Source organism: Tiliqua scincoides, chromosome 7, assembly GCF_035046505.1.
Source record: "Tiliqua scincoides isolate rTilSci1 chromosome 7, rTilSci1.hap2, whole genome shotgun sequence".
NCBI lineage: Eukaryota > Metazoa > Chordata > Lepidosauria > Squamata > Scincidae > Tiliqua > Tiliqua scincoides.
The window spans coordinates 66657580-66664523 of record NC_089827.1 but is presented as its reverse complement, the minus strand read 5'-3'; the positions used below and the strand labels follow the sequence as shown (position 1 = coordinate 66664523).

At 48.8% G+C, this 6944-nt stretch overlaps 1 pseudogene; it reads left to right on the top strand.

Annotated features, from left to right (window-relative positions):
• Positions 1-1903: 1903 nt before the first annotated feature.
• Positions 1904-2024, top strand: LOC136657898 (5S ribosomal RNA; annotated as a pseudogene).
• Positions 2025-6944: the final 4920 nt, after the last annotated feature.

Genomic DNA, 6944 nt, shown 5'->3' with positions numbered 1-6944 from the left:
AACTACAAACTCTGTTTGTTTGGAGTACAGATGGATGAGGCCTCTGTTTGCATCGCTCTCATCTCAAACTTTACTGAAAACATGTCATTGTGATTTCTTAAAGAAACCAGCGTTTCAAATGATCTTCCATTCTTGATCAAAAGGGCCCAGTCTATCTGCATGACGGGAAGGAAAATCTGAACTGAAAAACAAACTGTATGGGCAATTCATTCATCACTGAATCTAATGTATTTACATTCTGATGATTGACCAGGATTATCCGTGCAAGCAGCACACGACAGCAAATTAGGATTGCTGTGATTAATGTGACATTGCTTATAATTATATGCGGTTTTATGGTAGACGTTTATGTGTCTGCTAAAGAGTCTCTAGAGATCCTGAGCACCTTTCACAAAATGAAAGGGTTGTAAGACTTAGGCGGGGCACCTACCACCCCAGGGGTGTCAGGCTCAATGGGGCCCACAAGGGGTCACGGCTGACAGGCAGGGGGTAGCTCTCCCTTTGCAGGTCCAAAGCTATTGGCATCAGACAGGAGGTTGCTTCGCCCTTATCCTTCTCCCTGCTCATGGCTCTTTGTAGGTTTGCAGGCCAGCCAGCCTCCTTGCCACAACTGATCTTCATCCCTGGTCTGGTCCTACCTTATGAAGAGTCTGCCAACTCCTTCTGGACCCACCCTTTCCTCCCTCTCTGGGAGGGTCTGTCGCAAGATCATGCCCCCTTGATCCCTCAGTGCCTCTATTCCTCCTTGTACTTCACCCATGTTGCCTCTGTCTTCCAAAGACTCAACCTCAACTGTGACTGTTTCGCCATGCTCAGCCACTCCAGGCTGTGGGCCCTGTTGAGGGGGCTCTGCAGACATGTCGGATGGGCCACCAGCCAGGACTTCCCGCCCCCCTGGAATGCCTCCAACAAAATGGGTGCCCAGCAAGGACCCAGACATGTACAATTATTTGACTTAGTATTTGACAATCTCATCAACAGTCCAGTTCAATTGCAACATGTCTTGTGCTACATCCAAAGGGTTGCTAAAGTGGACCTAGGATGGTTGAAAACATAAAAAAGCCCTGCTGGATCAAGCCACATCTAGTTCAGTTTCCTGTCACTCACAATGGTCCACCTTTTGCCTCTGTAAAGCCCACATGCATGGAAAAAGGCATTCTTCTCTCCTGCCAATATACCAGAATGCAGTTAGCATTCAGAGGCCCTCTGCTGCAGAACCTGGAGGTAGCACGTCACCATCACAACTAACAGCCATTCAGAGATCTGACTTCCCTGAATTAGTCTAGCCTCTTGTTAAAGCCATCCAAACTAGTGGTCATCACCACATCTGGTGGCAACAAGTTCCACAGACTAATGATACACTGAGTGTAGCAGACCCAGTTGGTCATTGCAAGTGCCCTGAGCCACCTCCAAAAGTGGGTTCCCAGCATGCTCTACTCTGCCAGGTCATTTCAAATGAGCCCAAAGACAGAACAAGGAGGCTAAACACAGGGCAGCCAATGTTGAGGGAAAGGGGTGGGGTAGAGGACTCTGACTCTCCATCTCCTGGCCCCTCAACAGCTTTATCAAGGGAAAATGGAGATGGGGAGGTAATTATGGTAAGGTTCCCCCAGTGGAGGAAGAAGGGGGGGTGCAGCTGTCTGTATGCTCTTCCTGTTTACTTTGAGTGAGTGGGAAGGGGCTCAGAACACTGATGGGGGGGACATAGAGCATGGATGGGGGGATAAAACACGGTCAGAGCATGAACATCAGCAGCAGGCCACAAGGGACAGTGAGAAGTTGGAGGGTACAGGGCCTCTCTCCTTATCTCCCCACCCTCCAACTCACCACCCTCTCAACTCAGTGTGAGACCCACAGTCTGCATCACCAGTGGGCGGGGCCTGGCTCAGACTCGGACTGCACATCTTTTGGTTTAACGTTACCCTGCACATGCCCGATCTCGTCTGATCTCGGAAGCCAAGCAGGGTCAGGCCTGGTTAGTACCTGGATGGGAGACCGCCTGGGAATACCAGGCACTGTAGGCTTCTACCACAGTCTTTCGAGACTGAAGGTTGCCAGCCAAGCAAATTTGGATGGAGCAGAGCTCAAGAGGTTACAGAATCAAACAGAGCTGAAAAAAGGAAAGAAAAGGCTGAAATCATTTTTATTTTTTTTTCATTCAGTGCCACTGCCAATGATGAGGATGACAACTTTAGAAGGCAGCCATCGTTTCTAAAGGCAATAAGCATCCATGCTTCTTGCAGCCAGTAACGGCAAATAATAAAGAGCGTCAATCTCCCTGAACGGCGATGCCCCCACTTTATAGGCCCCCTTGAGATCATAACTGGATCTATACATAGCTTGCAGGTATCCACAGCACGCTGTTTAAGAATGACTAATTCCTTACATAACCTCAGTTAATGGGCTGGTTACTGTAACTCTAAATCTCATCGCTTCGCCTAAGCGCCAGACATATCACAGGCAGTCCCTGCACATTTTTATGGGCCACCCGTTGTCTAGACAGGTCTATTTTGAACTGATGTGTGTTTTCTGACACGTTCCCCCCCCCCCAAAAAAAGTGCCTTCTCATAATTGCATCTCAAATTTTTTATGTTCCCCAAACATTTTGTAGTTGAGGCACACTTTACAGAGACTTAAAACTGGAGGCACTTGCCACTTTTAAGCTAAAAAAATTGTCCATCCAAAAGATGGGTCAAAAAATTTGATGGGTTTCCTTTTTGCTTTGTGATCTTGGTCAAGAAGGGTCAGTCCTCTGATTAGTTCCAGTGAGTTCCAAAAACCAAGCAGTCTTTTCAGAAGGTAACAGAAAACACCTCAGCCCCAGTCCCCAAAAGCCCCTACTCCTGCCACACACACACACACACACACACACCCCCAGCTACCTGTGCGGTGCCTTTTTCCTTCTCCTTGGCCTGACTGACCAGAAAAAGGGAGTGACAGAAGGGGTTATCAAGGTGGGTGTTCCAGTTAGGGAGTCCACCACTGCTACTCCCCATTTGCTTTAGCTGATCTTCAGCCTGCCACTCTTTACAAATGGCAGGAGCAAGGGTTAGCTGGGTATGGCAAAGAGGAGGGGGAGGAGACTGAAAACTGAATGGAATGGGGCAGAGGGAAGGGGGAAATTGCAGGCATTTGGGACAATAAGCAACCATGGTGCACTTATGGCCCAATCCTATCCATTCTTCCCAGCAAAAATGTTTAGAGGTACATCCCTTGCTAGGGGAGTTGCAGAGGTCTCCTCTGGGTAAGGGAACAATTGTTCTCTTACCAGGAGGTAAGCATCTTTGGTGAAGGGGGATGAACTCAGATCTGTGCTGGCTAACCCATCAGACTGAGTCTGGAAAAGGGTTAGGATTTGGAGGTGGCTGTTGCTGCCAAACTTACCCCCTTCTTGGACTCGACTCACCTTTTCCTGCCCCATCCCTTGATATCAATATGCCCATCAATATGAGCATCAATATGCTCATTTTTCTCTTTTTATGTCCTCTTGTCCCCCTCCCCTATCTAAAAGACCCTATAAAACCTGCATCATTGTAATCCTTCAGGGTCCTCCACGTGTGTGTGTGTGTGGGGGGTCCCATTTGCAAACGAGTAAACGTTAGAAGTCCTTTGAATTCTCCTGTCATCTGTTAGTTGCCTCTCCAAAAATCCAAAGAACCGTGTGTATGTTCATTCGGGATCACCCTCCTCGTTTCACTCTACTTCACCCCGTTCTGCCCTCTCCCCATCTCCTCCCACGGATTCACCTGCTCCAACGAGTGGTGGAAGATGTGACAACGTGGGCAAGAAGACATAGGACTTCTCGGCAACACACCGACTAGCACAGGGGTTGGCAACCTGCGGCTCTAGAGCCGCATGTGGCTCTTTCAGCTGTCTGCTGCGGCTCCTCCAGGTGAAAGTGGCAAAGAGTGTGACAGGAGGCACCTGTGTTGGGAGGGCAGGCTGCTTCCCTCCGCCCCCTGAGCTCACTGCCCTCCTTGCCCTTCACCCCCACCTGCCCCGCATTGGTTTCCCTTTTCAATTTTGCCCGCTCTGCAGGTTTAAGGTCCCTGTTTTTCCCTTCCCCAACTCTCCAGCAGGCTCAGCCAATCAGCATCCAGCAGTCTCCTGGCTTTTTCTGTTGGAATGGCTCAGGGCCCTTCACTGGCTGACCACCAGCCAATCCTGAGCCGCCTTCCTCCTCAGCCATTGCAAGCCCTTGCAGCCCGCCTTTCCCTGAGCAGGTCCCCACTCAGTGCAAGGAGAGGCTTTTCCTCCACAGCAGAGGAGACATCCTGTGTGTCTACTCAGTTGTAAGCCCCATTACAGTGGATGAAGCTTACTCCCAGGAAAGGGTGCCTGGGATGGCAGTCTTGAAGCCTGCTCAAGGCCAAGCGCAAGGACGGGTGAGTGGGAGCCCACACAGGTCTGTTCCAGAGTAAGCCCCCATGTAGTCCCTGGGCTACTCCCAGGAAGGTGTGGAGGGCTGCAGCCTCAGCCCCCTCCTATGCAGGTCTACTCACAAGTAGTTAGTGAGGCTTCCTCTCAGGAAAGTGTGGAGAGGACTGCAACCTGAGAGCTCCAACCAACTTGTCTGCTCAGAAGTCCCATTGTAGCCAATGGGGCTTACTCCCAGGATAGTGTGGAGAGGGTTGGAGCCTGAGTGAGGGAGAGAGGGAGGGAGGGCAGAAGCTGGCCTGTGGTTGCCCCCCCACCTTCCCCCCCAGCTCTGGCTTCTTCTCTTCCCCACCTCTGGAGTCTGTGTCCTTTTTTCCTTCCAGCAGGGTGCCTCTGGAAGGTGGGGGGAGTTCTTTAGTATCCATGTAAGATAAGCAGATGTCATAACTGCCATATGTATTGGAATCCTGGAAGATCTGGTGAGGAGGTAGTTGTGGTGTCAGCAGTGGCCCCTTTAAGGGTAAGGCCTGGGCATCCAGCAGAGTGTGCTGCACAGCTGCAGCCACTGGAAGGCAATAGGGCCCTCAGGGATATAAGGAGCACCTGAGGAAGGGGGTGTGGGTTGTAGAAGGAGTGCAGGTTGGAGAGGAGAGGAGACTGGCATGGCATATTGACTTTGACTTGGATACTCTGACTGATTTGACTGACTTTGGAATCTGACCTTGGACTGTGACTTGGCTTATTGACTTTGGACTCTGCCCTGGATGCTCTGACTGACTTTGTGACTAATGGACTGCTGGAGACACTGGAGTTTGGTGTGTGGCTGCTGTGCCCAAGACCTGCTGAGGACCCAGGGTCTGCTGTAGTGGTGGGAGGCTGCTGGCAGGAGAGAGGACCTCTGCAGGTTGAACAGGCGAGCTACCCTGGAGGTGGGGTCCAGCAGGACTGCAGGGCAGAACCAGGGTCATTTGTTGGGGGAAAGAAGGGGAGCTAATTTGCTTAAAGTGGGCCTAATTCTCCAGGCAGAGAATGGCCTTGGAATTGGGCAAAATACCATAGAGGACCAGGCGTCTGAAAACACAGGACAAGAATGTATGACAAAACTAACTAAAAGTTAAAAGAGGGGGCTGCACTATAAAAATGGGACCTATAAGAGCATAAAGGTGAAAAAAACTACATATGCAGTATTATCTTCATTTTAGATGTCAAAAAGGTTTTGTGGCTCCTGAGGTTTTTTTTCCTCTGGAAAATGGGTCCAAATGGCTCTTTGAGTGTTTAAGGTTGCTGACCCCTGGACTAGCACCTTCTACAACATAAAGCAGTCAGTGCTGCTTTATGGTAGTCTGCATCAGTGGAGGACCAGGAACGATGATGGCTGGTAAGTATAGGACTGGGCTCAGTACATCAAAGCAGAAGAAAATTGCAGGGGGGAGGGTCCTGAGATAGGCACCAAGAGGGCTTGGGCCAGGCCTGTGTTCAAGACATGTGGTAGTATCAGTTCACAGTTGGAGACTTGACATCAAAATGAGAAATCCAGATTGTTGACATCTATATGAGGAGAGAGAGAGAGAGAGCAAAGTGTGCTTGCAGCATGTAACCAGACCATGTATTTATAAATAATTCTCCTAAGGAAGTCAAGCTTCCTAATGTCTTTTCTCAATTTAATATATCTAGTATGAGAACCCCAGGATAGAATTTTCTCTCCACAAACTACTTAATCTCTCCCGTCTCTTAATTCTTGGTAGAGGAGAATAAAACATTTTTCTCCAGAATCGCCATCATCCTGGGCTTCCTGTAACCCCAATGAAAGCTCAGGTAAGTTTGCTCTCAAAGTATATACTTGCCAACTTTTAGCATGTAAGAATAGAGACAGCATAAATAGCGACTGGGATTTCCGGCATCATATTTACATTCTTTGGAAGGGGATCCCCTGTTACATTCCAGATCTGGGAATAGCCACCATTACAAGTGCCTGCTGAGTCTCTGAAGGACAGGGCTGTTATCCAGAATGCCATCTATCAAAGAAAGGGACACAAGAATATCACGGGGGGGGGGGGGGGATAGGGAGACCAACAGATTCAAGTGATATGGACAGTTATTTTTAATTGGAATTTAATTTTCTCCTATAAGAAATAATTAATAGCACAGGCTTGCTTACTTAAGTCATCAGGGCTATTGCAATAGCCTTGGTTCAAATAATGCAACACATAGAGAGAGAGAGAGAGAGAGAGAGAGAGAGAGAGAGAGAGAGAGGGGGGGGATTGGGATTATGAGCCAAAGGAACATTGAACCTACACTCTCTCTCTTCTTCCTGTTTTTCCCTCACACCTCATATGCAATGATGGAATTCTGGCATATTAAACCACATGTTTGAAAGCAGGAGTATATTTTAATTATGGTTTGTAAAACCAGGATTGAATCCTAGTTTCATATCCTGGTTTTATCCTGGTTTCATATCCTGGTTTGTAAGAAGCACAAGGAAATGTGAAGCGTCCTCATTCCTTCAATGCACACTCCTGCACCAAGAAAACGTGGATCATCTGGTCTTTGGTGGCCCAAAGAAAATA